Below are 14447 nucleotides of genomic sequence, written 5' to 3' on the forward strand. Positions count from 1 at the left end.
TTTCCTGACTCTAATGGATATACACATATTTTAGTTGTTGTTGATTATGTTACTAAGTGGGTAGAAGCTATTCCAACTAGTAGTGCTGATCATAACACTTCTATTAAAATGCTTAAAGAAGTTATTTTTTCGAGGTTTGGAGTCTCTAGATATTTGATGACTGATGGTGGTTCACACTTTATTCACGGTGCTTTCCGTAAAATGCTTGCTAAGTATGATGTTAATCATAGAATTGCATCTCCTTATCACCCACAGTCTAGTGGTCAAGTAGAGTTGAGCAATAGAGAGCTCAAATTAATTTTGCAAAAGACTGTTAATAGGTCTAGAAAGAATTGGTCTAAGAAACTTGATGATGCATTATGGGCATATAGAACTGCATACAAAAATCCTATGGGTATGTCTCCGTATAAAATGGTTTATGGAAAAGCATGTCACTTACCTCTCGAACTAGAACATAAGGCGTATTGGGCTATTAAAGAGCTCAACTACGATTTTAAACTTGCCGGTGAGAAGAGGTTATTTGATATTAGCTCACTTGATGAATGGAGAACCCAAGCTTATGAAAATGCCAAGTTGTTTAAAGAAAAAGTTAAAAGATGGCATGACAAAAGGATACAAAAGCGTGAGTTTAATGTAGGTGATTATGTATTGCTATACAACTCTCGTTTAAGATTGTTTGCAGGAAAACTTCTCTCTAAATGGGAAGGCCCCTATGTTATCGAAGAGGTCTATCGTTCCGGTGCCATAAAGATCAACAACTTTGAAGGCACAAATCCGAAGGTGGTAAACGGTCAAAGAATCAAACATTATATCTCATGTAATCCCATAAATGTTGAAACCAATATTATTGAAATCGTAACCCCGGAGGAATACATAAGGGACACTTTCCGGAACGTTTCAGACTCCGAAAAGGAATAGGTATGTGGTATGGTAAGTAAACCGACTCCAAAACAATTTTTAAGGCAATATTTCTCCGTTTTGGAATATTTAGAAAAATTGAAAAATAAGTAGCAGTCCGGGAAGGACACGAGGGTCAACAAGGATGAAAGGATCAAGAAGGCCACGGAGGATCAAGCTCCGGCAGCAAAAGACATCCTTCAACTTGATCATAACCTTCTTATCCCAACTGAGATCGAAGCTTTCAAGATGATTGAGTTAGCTCGTATACAAAACAAGTATCTCACACAAGAAAATATTTTGTTGAAGGAGCATATTGTTGCACTCAAGGGCATTATTCGCAAGCTGGAGGACCTCTTACGCTCGATGTGCGATTTTCCGTCACCTCCACCTTCTTCACCGACAAAGAAGATATAATCACATGGGTATGGGCACTCCCCTTGGCAACTGCCAAGCTTGGGGGAGGTGCCCCGGTATCGTATCACAATCACAACTCCTATCTTCACCGTTTTTTCTAAGTTCGATCCTATTAGTAGTATCTTGATCTAGTAGAATAAAGTTTATGGCATGATCTAGTTTTGAGTTTGCTTTATGATCTCTCTTTGTAATCGAGTCCGTGAGCTATATATAATAAAGATTAGTGTTGAGTCAAGGGATTGATTATTTTGCCATGATCTTGGGTGAATAAAAGAAAGGAGAAAAAGAATAAAAAGAAACAAAAAGTTCATATTGATCTTATTGAGAGTAATGACTTCACATAGAAAGAGTATGATGATTAAAAGTTGTTGGGAGTTGGCAGACATAGCTTTGGTCATTGTTGCAATTAATAGGAAGTAATAAGGAAAGATAGGTTTTCACATATAGATATATTATCATTGACATCTTTTATGATTGGGAGCACTCATTAAAATATGACATGCTAAAGGGTTGATGTTGGACAAGGAAGACAACGTAATGGGTTATGTCTTTCTTATATCTGAGATAAAGTATGTTGTCATGGATCCTCTAACTTGTTGAGCTTGCCTTTCCCCCTCATGCTAGCCAAATTCTCAGCACCAAGTAGAAAAACTACTTGTGCTTCCAAATACCCTTAAACCAGTTTTGCCATGAGAGTCCACCATATCTACCTATGGATTGAGTAAGATCCTTCAAGTAAGTTGTCATCGATGCAAAGCAATAAAAATTGCTCTAAATATGTATGATTGATTGGTGTGGGAGAAATAAGCTTTATACGATCTTGTGATGTGGAAGTAATAAAAGCGACAGACTGCATAATAAAGGTTCATATCACAAGGGGAAATATAAAGTGACGTTCTTTCGCATTGAGATTTTATGCATCCAACCATAAAAGTGCATGGCAACCTCTGCTTCCCTCTGCGAAGGGGCTATACTTTATTATTATCTTCTACCTTATGCAAGAGTCATGGTGATCTTCACCTTTTCTTTTTCATTTTATCCTTTGGCAAGCTCAGCATGTTGGAAAGAACATGATATATATATCTAATTGGATGTAGGGGAGCATGAACCATTATTGTTGACATTACCCTTGAGGTAAAAGGTTGTGGGGCAAAACTATAAGCCCCTATCTTTCTCTGTGTCTGATTAAAACTCCATAACCACAAGTATTGCGTGAGTGTTAGCAATTATGGAGGACTAAATGATAGTTGAGTATGTGGACTTGCTTTTTAGCTCTGACATAGACTCTTTCCGATGTTATGATAAATTGCAATTGCTTCAATGACTGAGATTATAGTTTGTCGGAGCCCAATAAGGTTTATGATTTATACTTTTGCATTGTGAATAGATCATCACTTGAACATAAGTAATCATATGACAAAATCTATATATGTTGCTAGTATGAGAATAATCATGATGCCTTCATGTCCGTATTTTATTTTTATCGACACCTCTACCTCTGAACATGAGGACATATTTATTGTTATCAGCTTTTCTCTTGAGGACAGCGAGGTCTAAGCTTAGGGGAGTTGATACGTCCATTTTGCATCATGCTTTTATATCGATATTTATTGCATTATGGACTGTTATTTCACTTTATGTCACAATACTTATGGCTATTCTCTCTTATTTTACAAGGTTTACATAAGGAGGGAGAATGCCGGCAGCTGGAATTCTGGGCTGGAAAAGGAGCAAATATTAGAGACCTATTCTGCGCAACTCCAAAATTCCTGAAACTCCACGGAACATCTTAAAATAAATAAAGAAAAATCCTCGCCAAAGATGAAGGCCAGGGGGCCCACACCCTGCTCACGAGGGTGGGGGGCGCCCCCCTACCTCGTGGGCCCCCTGGTGGGTCTCCGACGTCCATCTTCTGCTATATGAAGTCTTTTGATGAGAAAAAAATGAGAAGGAACCTTTCGGGATGAGACTCCGCCGCCACAAGGCGGAACCTTGGCGGAACCAATCTAGAGCTCCGGCAGAGCTATTCTGCCGGGGATACTTCCCTCCGGGAGGGGGAAATCATCACCATCGTCATCACCAACGCTCCTCTCATCAGAAGAGGGCAATATCCATCAACATCTTCACCAGCACCATCTCATCTCCAAACGCTAGTTCATCTCTTGTATCCAATTCTTGTCTCAAAGTCCGGGATTGGTGCTAGTAGGTTGCTAGTAGTGTTGATTACTCCTTGTAGTTGATGCTAGTTGGTTTATTTGGTGGAAGATCATATGTTCAGATCCTATATGCATATTATTACCCCTCTGATTATGAACATGAATATGCTTTGTGAGTAATTACGTTTGTTCCTGAGGACAAGGGAGAAGTCTTGCTATTAGTAATTATGTGAATTTGGTATTCGTTTGATATTTTGATAAGATGTATGTTGTCTAGCCTCTAGTGGTGTTATGTGAACGTCGACTACATAACACTTCACCATTATTTGGGACTAGAGGAAGGCATTGGGAAGTAATGAGTAGATGATGGGTTGCTAGAGTGACAGAAGCTTAAACCCTAGTTTATGCGTTGCTTCGTAAGGGGCTGATTTGGATCCACATGTTTCATGCTATGGCTAGGTTTACCTTAATACTTTTGTTGTAGTTGCGGATGCTTGCAATAGAGGTTAATCATAAGTGGGATGCTTGTTCAAGTAAGAACAGCACCCAAGCACCGGTCCACCCAGATATCAAATTATCAAAGTATCGAACGCGAATCATATGAACGTAATGAAAACTAGCTTGACGATATTCCCATGTGTCCTCAGGAGCGCTTTTCCTATTATAAGAGTTTGTTCCGGCTTGTACTTTGCTATAAAAAGGATTGGGCCACCTTGCTGCACTTTATTTACTTTTGTTACTTGTTGCTCGTTACAATTTATCTTATCACAAAACTATCTGTTACCACTTATTTCAGTACTTGCAGAGAATACCTTGCTGGAAACCGCTTATCATTTCCTTCTGCTCCTCGTTGGGTTCGACACTCTTACTTATCAAAAGGACTACGATAGATCCCCTATACTTGTGGGTCATCATGGAGTTTCAGGTCATTCCGAGAACTTTGTTTCTGCACATAAATAACACCATGGCAATTCTGCTGAAAATAGCGTCAGTCCGGGTTAGTTCCATTCAAATCATGCAAGTTAGAGTCCAAAACAAGGGCAAAAGTGTTTGGAAAAGTAGATACGACGGAGACGTATCATGAGGCAAGAGGTGAACCACCCATCACTACTTGGGCGCAAATGAAGGATGTCATGAGAGCACGCTTCGTGCCTACCTAATACAACCACGACCTCTTCAAGAAACTCCAACTACTCAAGCAAGGAACCAAGAGCATTGAAGAGTACTACAAGGAGATGGAGATTGCCATGATACGAGCCAATGTCACAGAAGATGATGAGCAAACAATGGCACGTTTCTTGAATGGACTCAATCATCCTATCAAGAAGATCGCCGACTTCCAACCATACTCGAACCTCATCGAGCTCGTGCATCAAGCTACCAAAGCGGAACGTCAAGTGCAAGACGATTACAAGTATGCCAAGTTCTCATCCAAGTCATACGGCTTCTCCAACACCCAAGCTTCAACGACTCCAACACCGTCTACCAAGCCTTCTACAAGCAATGTTGACAAGTCGAGTTCCAAGAAAGCTTCATCAACTCCAAGTCATCCTCCTACTACAAGCAACTTCAAGCCGAGAGCTTCATCAACATCTACTCCAACCGATGAGACCGTCAAGACGAGTTCCTTCAAATGATTCACATGCAGAGGCCGAGGCCACAAGTCCTATGAGTGCACCAACAAGCGGACCATGATCCTCAACGACGATAGCACTTATGACTCAATGAGTGAAGGAGAAATGGACGCCCTTGAGCAAGTGGCCATACATCGGCAAGTCAACGAAGAAGACATGGAACAAGTCTTTTGCGATGAAGATTCAAGTCCCGCTCTAGTCGTCTCCAAGGTCTTGACTCTTCAACATCACCAAGAAGAAGACCAACGATGCCACATCTTTCATACCAAGGCTGGCATCAATGGAAGATCCGTCAAGGTCATCATCGATGGAGGGAGTTGTCATAACCTCGCAAGTGACGAACTTTGCTCCAAGCTCCAATTGCCCAAGATGAAGCACCCACATCCCTACAAATTTCAATGGCTTAGCGACTCCGGCACTATCCAAGTCGAACATCGAGTACAAGTCTCCTTCAAAATTGGTGCCTACGAAGACACTTTGGAGTGCGACGTCATTCCAATGACCGTTTGCCAGCTTTTTCTTGGACGCCCATGGCAATTTGATAGAGGTGTCATCCACAATGGCCGAACGAACCACTACATCTTCAAGATGAAAGGAAAGGAGTACGTACTTTGTCCCATGTCTCCAAGCCAAGTGATCGCCAACAAGCAAGCCACCCATCGTGAAGAGAATGGTGAGAGAGCGAGCCACCAAAAAGAGAGTGGGCGCCACAAGCCCAAATCGAGTGCCTCCACGATGAGCAAAAAGAAGAACTTAGTCCTATTTGCCACCAAACGTGAGATAAGAGGAGTGTGTGAGAACCCATCTCGTGTCCTACACTATGTCCTTTTATGCAAGGACGACGCACCAACCGTTAACACCTCTCACACTCTACCTTTAGTGTTGTCTTCTCTTTTGCAGGAATTTCAAGATGTTTTCCCTGACGAGCTACCTCCGGGACTACCTCCACTACGAGGCATCGAGCACCGCATCGACCTCATCCCTGGAGCACCTCTTCCGAACAAAGCTCCCTACCGCGTCAACCCCGACGAAACCAAAGAAATACAAAGGCAAGTAAAGCATCTCATAGACCATGGACATGTGCGTGAAAGTTTGAGCCCTTGTGCCGTCCCGGTCATTCTTGTGCCAAAAAGAGACAGTAGCTTTCGCATGTGCTCCGATTGTAGACCTATCAATGATATCACCGTTCGCTATAGGTATCCCATTCCACGCCTTGATGATATGCTTGATGAACTTAGTGGTGCCACTGTATTCTCCAAAATTGATCTTAAAAGTGGTTACTATCAAATCCGCATACACGAGGGTGATGAATGGAAAACCGCTTTCAAAACCAAGTTTGGGTTGTATGAGTGGTTACTCATGCCTATGGGTCTATCGGAAGCACCGGGTACTTTCATGCATCTTATGAATCATGTCTTTCGCCCTTACATTGGTGTGTTTGTCGTGGTCTACTTCGATGATATCCTTGTTTATAGCAAATCTCTTCAAGATCATGTCCCCCATGTTCGAACCGTTTTGCAAACTCTTCGAAAAGGGCATCTCTATGCTAACATGGAAAAGTGCCTTTTTAGCGTTGATAAGCTTGTTTTCTTGGGTTTTGTTGTTTCTTCTAAGGGTGTTCATGTTGATGATTCTAAGATCAATGTTATCAAAACTTTGCCCCAATCAAGCAACTTGCAACAAGTGTGTAGCTTTCTTGGCCTTGCGGGTTTTTATCGTCGCTTTGTGAAAGATTTTAGCACCATTGCTTCACCTTTGCATGCTTTGACCAAGAAAAATGCTCCTTTTGTTTGGGGACCATCCCAAGATACCGCTTTCAATGAGCTTAAGAATTTGCTTACTCATGCTCCCGTGCTTGCTTTACCCAACTTTGACAAACCCTTCGAGATTCATTGCGATGCTAGTGGTAATGGCATAGGAGGTGTGTTAACGCAAGAGAAGCGCCCCATAGCTTACTTTAGTGAGAAACTTTCTGGAGCACAACTCAATTACCCCATCTATGACAAAGAGCTATATGCTTTAGTGCGCGTTTTGCATGAATGGGAACACTATCTTCGCCCTCATGAATTCATCATTCATACCGATAATGAAACACTCAAGTATCTTAAGGGCCAAACCAAGTTGAACAAGCGTCATGCTAAATGGAGTGAATTCATAGAGTCTTTTCCTTATGTCATCAAGTACATCAAAGGTAAGGAAAACGTTGTGGCGGACGCTCTTTCCCGCATATGCATGCTTGTTACTCAACTTGAATTGGATGTCATTGGCTTTGAGCATATAAAAGACTTGTATGAGCATGATCCTACTTTTGCTACTCCTTATGCCAAATGTTTGACGCATACATCTTGGGAACGCTATTACATCAAAGATGGATATCTTATGAGAGCTAACAAGCTTTGCATCCCCGAGTCTTCTCTTCGTTTGTTGCTTTTGCAGGAATCTCATGGAGGAGGACTAATGGGACATTTTGGACGCGACAAGACTTTTGCTACACTCTCCAAGAACTATTTTTGGCCCAAGATGTTTCGCGATGTCAACCGCTTCACCAACCGATGCTCTACATGTCGCAAAGCTAAGTCTAACGCTCAATCTCATGGACTTTATATGCCTCTCCCAATTCCATCTCAACCATGGGAAGATATTAGCATGGATTTTGTACTTGGATTGTCTAGGACTAGAAATGGAAAGGATTCGGTATTTATCGTTGTGGACCGTTTCTCTAAGATGGCACATTTCATTCCTTGCAACAAGATAGACGATGCTTCACATGTTGCTAATCTCTTTTGTAGGGAAATATTGCATCTACATGGAGTACCAAAGACGATCGTCTCGGACCGCGACGTCAAGTTCCTAAGCTACTTTTGGAAGGCCCTATGCGCCAAGCTCGGAATCAAGCTACTCTTCTCCACGGCGTATCATCCACAAATCGATGGCCAAACGGAGGTGACCAACCGCACACTCTCCGCTCTACTTCGCGTGCTCATAAAGAAAAACATCAAGGAGTGGGAGGAGTGCCTACCTATCGCGATTTCGCCTACAACAGAGCAAGACACTCAACAACTGGCAAGTCCCCCTTCGAGGTCGTCTACAGATTCAACCCATTGTCCCCATTGGACATTCTTCCTCTACCACTACAAGAGCGCATCAATTTGGATGCAAGTGCACGTGTGACCCATCTCAAGAAGGTGCATGAAGATACAAGGCACACCATCGAGCGCCAAGTACAACGACTTGTGACCAAGATCAACATCAACAAGAAACCCATGGTATTCGACATTGGTGATCTTGTGTGGCTACACCTTCGCAAAGACCACTTCCCCAACGAACACAAGTCCAAGATTCTACCTTGAGTGGATGGACTCTTCAAGGTGCTTGCCCGCTACAACAACAACGCTTACAAGATCGACCTCCCGCGCGACAAGTACAACATGAGCGACATCTTCAATGTCAAGGACCTCTCGCCCTACCATGGTGATGAAGATTTTGATCCGAGTCGGATCTTCCCCAAGGGAGGGGAGATGATGCAAAGCATCCCAAGGTCATCCCCATGGACCTACCTACGTCTCGTACGACATCATGTGGACCAATGACAAGAGCCCGAGCAAAGGCTATCGAAGATAAGGTGAACTCACTCCTCTCCGAACTACCACCTTCCATGCATGAGAATTGGCTACTACCTCAAGTGGAAACCCTATGTGTGATTAGGTGCTTGGAGGAAAGCCACAGACCAACTACACTCAACGGACAAGACGGTGAGGACGACAAGCCCATTGGACAAGAAGAAGAACTGCTCGAAGTTCCCAGGCTCCGGACGTCCTACGACCTCCAGGCTCCGGACGACCGACGAACCCCAGACGTCCGACGACCTCCAGGCTCCGGACGTCCGGCCCTCTCCAGACGACCGATAGTTCCACACCCGAGCCAAAACTACGGACTTCCGAAGCTCTACGGACGACCGACGCCCGGATGTCCGACCCTGACCGGACGTCCGACCGAAGACCACCCGAGCCAAATCTACAGACGTTCGACAGGCACCGGACGTCCGGACCCTCGCGAGCCTCCGGACGACCGATAACTCCTGGACGTCCGGTGCCTATGTGCTGCCATGTGTTGGGCCGCAGCCCATGTACCCCCACTTCGTCCCTTTTGCACTAAGACTATAAATAGACCTCCTATTCCTTCTAGCTAGGGTTAGCAAAGGATTAGCTCATATTTCGTGTGAGAGATTTGCTCATCCACTTGGTTACCTTCTCCTCGGAGAAGATCCCCCAAGCGGATTCAAGACCCCTTTAAGGGAAGAACCTCAAGACGTCCTCACGGAGAAGACCGGCTACCTTTGTATCGTCCCTAGTTGACCGTGGATCATGTGATCTCTTTTGTACTCGAGGATCTAGCATATGTGTGACTATTTCTTGTTGGTTTAGTGTTTCTCTCGTGTTTTCCCTCATGTTCTTCGTGTTCTTCGCGGGATCCACTCCTTTCATGAAAGATCGGCCGATTAGGGCTCTACCCTACATCACCCCTCCTGCGCCGTCATCTCCTAGATCCGGTCGCACAAGTTCTGCCCCCCTGCGGCGGGTTCCTGGGCGTGTGGCCCCAGTTCCTCTTGGCGAGCGACTGCTCATTGAAGAACGGGGGCAAGTTGATGGCATCAGCATTCCTGCCGACGTTGTGCACGTAGAAGAAGGTGTTCTGCCATTTCTTGGCAGAATCCTTGAGGGGCATATTGGGGAATATCCCGCCCAGCCGAATCGAAACGACGACGTCCCCACAGTCGTACATGGCCCCGGCCTCCGGCCCCTACTGCTTGAGGAAGAAGAGGCGACACCAGAGCTCCACATTTGGCTCCACCCCCAAATAACCCCCGCACAGGGTGACGAAGGCCGAGAGCTGCAGCACGACGTTCGCACCAAGATGGTGCGACTGCACCACGAAGAAAGTGAGGAAGGCGCGGAAGAAACCGCTCACGGGGAGGTCAAGCCCGCGCTGGAAATGGCTGTAGAAGACCACACGCTCGCCGTTCTGCGGCTACGGCTCCACTTCTCCTCCGGGCGCGCGTGCGGTGACATCCATCACCGGCGGCAGTCGCCGGGTCTCACGGAGACACTGGATATCGGCGTCGGTAACGATGGATCCCTCCCACGAGCCTTTCGGCGGCGCCATCTGTGGAGCTTGGCAAGGATGCGAGGCGCGCTGGCAAGAAGGAGCGAGCGCGACAGGCGGGTGATTCGAGCGGTGTCTAGCTTTCTGGTGGGCGGCGAGCTCGGGAACTGGGCGAAGGAAGAAGGAGGTAGGGGGCGCATGCGTGAACGATTTCCGCCACCCCCTGATTTATAACCACGACAAGAACATGGGGGAGTGGGAACTATTGCGCCCACCTTTTCCACTTCCCCGCAGTGTGTGGGCACGATTTCCCCACGAATTAACTGCATCAAGAAGGGTAACCGCCTGCGGCCGCCGCATTAAATCCTTGCGCGGGGGCCGATGGCACGACGTGGCAGGCCCTAGCCCGCTATTATGTCCCGTCACGCGTGTGGCCTGGCAGTGCCTCTCCGGCTACTGTTCGCCATGTGGCGCCCGCATCGGGTCGTGGGACGCGCGTCCCTCCCACTTCAAGATTCGGCAAACTCCTCGGTTTCCCACTCAGGCCAGGATGTCGTGATCCGGCTTCCGAAAGCCGGCACACAATGGGTGTTGCCGGACCCGGCGGTCGCAAGCTTTATCAATACCAGCCGCCTTTTCAGGGGTGGAACTGCGAAGGCCCCCTTGCTTGAAGCCGGCGAGCCTTCACAGCTTCGGGGACTACTGTCGGGGGGATGAACCCCCGGCAGGCAACGGAACCCGGATCCTTTTCAAAAACACCAAGCTAGCAACGCTTCAATCCGGCTTGCCCTTGGCCGGGTTCCGCAACCCGACCAAGACCCTCAATTCGGCTAAATCCCGCAATCCGGCCAAGCCCACTGGCGCATGCCGGCCGGTCCTAGTGAGTCAAGACTTCCTCAACAAGTAAGCGTAATCGTAGCGCACCCCTCAACCCGGCCACGGGTCAGCTCCTGTCCCGTCCAGGGCGTACAAGGAAACAAGTTCCCATGAAAAGATGAGCAAGGCAACAGTGGCCCACCTACCCCGCTGATCAGGGTCGGCATGGCTACAGTGCATCCCCCATCCTGCTGACGCAAGCCGATGGCAACCAGGCGATGCACCATTGTAGCCGAGCCGGCTCAACCACTCTGTGACGCATGACAAGATGGGGAATATTGCCCTCTGGCGCCGGGGCCCGCGCCCGAAGAACCCGGTGTACCCTGGTACCCGGCGGGCCCAGCGCCGGCTTCCCAGACACTGACATCCCGGCCCCACGACCATGTAACTTTACCATTGTAACCTTGGGGGGTTGGCCTATAAAACCCCCCAGGAAGCCTCCATGCACGGGAGAGCACATATGATCAGATCACCAGCAGAATAAACACACAAGGAGAAGGAACAGCCTATGCCCTGGTTCCTTCCTCCCCAAAATAGCTCCAGGAGCAAGCTTGTATCATCCACATATAAACCACACTCGGCAGGACTAGGGGTGTTATCTCTCCGAGAGCCCTGAACCTGGGTATGTCTTGCGTCCCTCGCTCGCTCATGCCGCCCACGCCTCTGGAACCCCCCGGTGCCCTCAAGCCTATCCCTCTCTTTAGCCATCCTTTGGCATCTGTCGTGCGCCCACCACGACATACTTTCTAGTTTCAATGATGAACATATATGTAAACTATGGGTGTTGGCTCTAACAATTCTCATTGGTCTCAAACCAATGAAGTGCATGAAGATGATCATGAGTTTGAGGTGGACGAGGATGGTGAGGGTATCATCGATGCACCAAAAGAAAGAGTGTGCAACTACACCATGGAGAAGACATATTACTGTGCAATACATGGTTGCTTGTGTCTATGGATGCCGACGTTGGAGGGGACCAAAGTAGAGGTACATATTGGGTCCGGATGAAGGAACACTTTGATATACACAACAAGAGTGGAATTTGACCGCACTGGTAGATCTCTTCGCTCCCGGTGGTCGACAATCAACAAAGATTGTCAAAGGTGGGCAGCGACACTTAAGGCGGTTGACACGATAAATCCAAGTGGCACTAATGATAGAGATAGTATGTTCCTTCCATGTTCATGCTTCTTCTTTGGTGTTTCAAGTGCTAACTTGTTGTTTTGTTTGTAGCTCACTATTGCACAAAACCTATTTCAAGGAGAAGAGAAGAAGACCAAGAAAGGGAAGGTCAAGAAAGGGAGACCATTTGTGTTGCCCCATTGCTGCAATGTGTTGAAGGATGAAGAGAAATGGAAGCCCCGTGATGACCAAGAGGAGAGCAAGAAAAGCAAGGCAACTATTGATTTGGATGATGATGATGAGGAGGAGGCATCAAGTGATGGCGGCAAGAGAAGCCCTACACCAAACTCGGTTGCCTACTCCAAGCCAAAAAGACCAAATGGAGGTAAGAAAGATGCAAAAGAAAAGAAGAAGAGAGGAGAGGAGATGATGATTTAAAGAATGGTATGGAAGCTATTGTGAAGGCACGAAATGAAGCAAACGAGGTGAGGATGATCACAAGGAGCGAAGGTGCGTCGGCTGAGGAGAGGAGGGTGGCGGCCGAGGAGAGAAAGGTGACATTGGAGGAGAAGAAATTGGCCATGGAGGAGCGAGCTAGATTATTGGAATGGGAGAAGTACTTGTTCTTCATGGACACATCTACCCTCGATGATAGGAAAAATGAGTACATTAATCTTTCCTATGATGTAGTCTTGGTCCAAAAAAGAGCCATGGCCACGGGAGGCATGGGAGCTACCATGGGAGGCTTCGGAGGCATGGGAGCTACCATGGGAGGCTTGGGGACATCTACGGGAGGCATGGGTGGCTTCGGAGCTACCATGGACGACATGGGAGGCATGGGTGGCTTCGGATCCACCATAGATGGCATGGGAGGCATGGGAGCACCTACGGGAGGCATGGGTGGCTTCGGAGCTACCATGGGAGGCATGAGTTTTCGGTCTCTCACGAGAGGCATGGGAGCACCTCCGAGTGACATGGGTGGATGCATGGCTTCCGGTGTGCCTCACATACCTTCGCATTATGCTGTTGGAGATCTTGTGAACACCATCCGAGCTCCCGATGACGATGCGGCGCTTGAAAATGGAGAGGAGGAGGAAGAATTGTCTTCGGATGAGGAGGAAGAAGAGGATGATGATGATGATGTGGCATAATTGTTGATGTGCCATTTGTTTATGTGAACTTTTATTTGTAATGAACTTGGTTGGGTGATTTTGAACTATGCCATGCAATTGAATTATGCTATGTTGCTCTTATTTTGCACACTTGTTTAATGTTTGAAACATCAAATGGACATGTGTTGATCATATTTTCAATCGTCGGCTGCTTGCACGCTGAGCTATAGCACCACACCATATTTTGCAGCGACAGCTGGAGCAAGCGCCTTGCTGTGCGCAAAAAATGTTATTTCAACGCTCTATAAAAATTTAGCGCGCCGCACGGTTGCACATCTGTTGGAGATGCACTTAGTGGGAGCCATCCCAAAGCCAAAAATGGATTTTGAAATCATTATTTGGCCACATTATAGCTACCCTTAAGACACCGACAGTGTATGCCAAATATGGGCACTAATTCTTTTATTGGGCTTTTTGGCACTAATTCCACACATTTTAAAAGAATTAGGTTTCCTTTGAGAATTTGAATACACACTCTTCAAATCCTGGGCCAACACGTTTCTAAGATATAGGCTGTGACACACCTGGCAAGATCTAAATGTAACATTCTGGATTTCCTAAAAACTGAGAACTCCAGAACACTTTTTCTCCAGCTAAAAGAAACATGTGAAAGCTTTACTAACCTTGTCAGGTTGGTTGGAGACCCTGACCCTGAGGCCAATTCCACTGCGCGACCTTATCATGCTTGGTCCCGTCTGTTTGGAGTAAAATAGACAAAGAAGGCGGCCCGGCACGCGACGGCCCGGACCCATCTTATCCGTTTTGTGTCCGGGTCGACCTATTTCAAGTGCAAATTTGTGCCGGGTTTGGGTCGCGACGGACACCAAACGGACGCGCGCCACGTCCGTGTCGGGGCCGCGTGGCAGGCGACCACCTACCTCCCACACGCCCACATCAATGCGCACGAGGGGGCGGCCCCACCTGTCATCCACACGTCGAACGGTCGTCGTCCTTCTTTAAGTGGGAAGCGTGGACGGGTCGTCGTCCACACTGCCCCACGCCACCCCGCGGCCTCCTCGAAACCCGACAGCGCCGAACCCAAACCCTAGTGAAGAACTCGTCGGCCGGCC

The sequence above is a fragment of the Triticum aestivum genome, chromosome 3A (genome assembly GCF_018294505.1).
Source record: "Triticum aestivum cultivar Chinese Spring chromosome 3A, IWGSC CS RefSeq v2.1, whole genome shotgun sequence".
NCBI classification, from domain to species: Eukaryota; Viridiplantae; Streptophyta; class Magnoliopsida; order Poales; family Poaceae; genus Triticum; species Triticum aestivum.